Raw genomic sequence first — 1817 nt, 5'->3', positions numbered from 1 at the left:
TTAAGGACCTAAATGTGAGACTTGAAACCATAATAATCCTAGAAGAGAGGACAGGCAGTAATTTCTGTGTCATCAGTTGTAGTAATATCTTTCTAGATATGTCTCTAGATATGTCACCTTACCCAATCAGAAGCCTGGGTTCCCACTCTGTTGCTTTGTTTAGGGGCATAGCCCTTCCTCTTCTCACATAAGGTCATAATGTGTCAATGTCCCAGAGGGGCCACCGGACTCAGTTTTTAATGGAGGCAAGGTCTTAGCATCAAGAGGAAGCATACAGAGGAAGATAGCAGATATTGAAGCCAGGTGGTAGCCTTCTAGGGGGTGGCAATAATTAGAGCTGGTGATTGAAAATTTTCCAAGACTAGATTTCCTTAGAACAAAGGTTAGCCTAAAACTTCAGTGCCATCCTTTCCTTTTAAAGGGATGTATGCAGAGAACCATCACTTTCAATGGTGTTTTAGGTTACTCAAGCACTCCTTGAGAATAGCACTCCTCCGCTACCACCAATCTCCCAAGCAATGCTATCCAAGGCAAGCCTGCTAACTGCTGAATTCAGCTTTCTGGGGCACAGGAAACTACCAGGAGTTGGCATTTGTGGTGTTTAGGCCACATGAATATTAAGACCTATTTGCAAACAGTATAGAAAAGCTAAATTGTGTTAATTTCTATTTCTTGAGTTGAAACACTGAATTAAAAAACAATTTAAATGTCTTACTCTTTTGGAAAAAAAATCAATGCTTTAAAATGAATTTCATTTTTTAAACTTATGGTTAATTCAATAAAGCCTTTTGGGCTTTTTAAGCTAATTGTCTTTGAACTCATTTTAAATTCAAAAGTTTTTATAATTTTGATAATATTTTAAACATTATCCTCACTATATGGCAGTTCATGTTATAATCTTAGAAGGGTACAGAAAAAACTATCAAGATCCTTGTGCAAGAATGACACAAATAGTTTTGAAGCATTACTATTATTTTTGTAGAACAGTAAGAATTATATTATCCCATTTTGTTTAATGGAATCATATGTATGTATGTGATTCCATTATATAATTGAATCATATGTATGTATAGAGTGAAAATTTATAAATTCATAGAAAAATATCTGAAAGGCTGTATAGTAGGATGTTATCATTAAGGGATCAACAATGTGGATTTATTTGTTTTTAGAGAGAGAGAGCACGTGAGCAGGGCAGAGAAGGGCAGAGAGAGAGAGAGGGAGAGAAAGAGAACCTTAAGCAGGATTCACACATGGAGCCCAACAAGGGGCTCCATCTTATGATCCTGAGATCATGACCTGAACCAAAATCAAGAGTCTGACACTTAACTGACTGAGCCACCCAGGCACCTCATCAATGTGGGTATTTTACTATAATTTTTGTACTTTTATTTTAACTTGGTTATATCCAGCAAGTTTTTAAGAAATTTTATAACTGATAAAACAAGTAATTTAAAACATATTTTAGGCCATGAATCAAACAGTTTGTTTGAATGTGATCAGATTTATTTTGTCCATGTGTGAACAGAACCTAAGACTCTTCTTTTTTGGGGGGGTTCCTTTTTTATTTTAAGTTCAGTTAATTAACAATATAGTGTATTATTAGTTTCAGAGGTAGAGTTCAGTGCTTCATCAGTTGCATACAACACCCAGTGCTCATTCCATCATGTGCCCTCCTTCATGCCCACCACCCAGTTACCCCCTCCCCCACCTCCCCTCCAGGAGACCTCAGTTTCTTTCCTATGTTTAAGAAGTCTCTTATGGTTTGTCCTCCTCTCTGGTTTCATCTTGTTTTATTCTTCCCAGGGTTTGTTTGTTTG

The 1817-nt window shown here is 36.7% G+C and overlaps 1 non-coding gene across 1 annotated transcript; it reads left to right on the top strand.

The window, feature by feature from the left end:
- Nucleotides 1–871: 871 nt before the first annotated feature.
- Nucleotides 872–976, top strand: LOC148163500 (U6 spliceosomal RNA). Its single transcript, XR_015769056.1, has one exon. It is a non-coding gene; the product is annotated as a U6 spliceosomal RNA (small nuclear RNA).
- The last annotated feature ends 841 nt before the right edge of the window (nucleotides 977–1817 follow it).

This window comes from Eumetopias jubatus, unplaced genomic scaffold (assembly GCF_037043125.1).
Source record: "Eumetopias jubatus isolate StellerSeaLion01/CBP00866 unplaced genomic scaffold, mEumJub1_p1.0 scaffold_9, whole genome shotgun sequence".
In the NCBI taxonomy this organism is placed as follows: Eukaryota; Metazoa; Chordata; class Mammalia; order Carnivora; family Otariidae; genus Eumetopias; species Eumetopias jubatus.
Note: the sequence above shows the minus strand (reverse complement) of the source record. Positions and strands in the feature narration are given on the sequence as shown.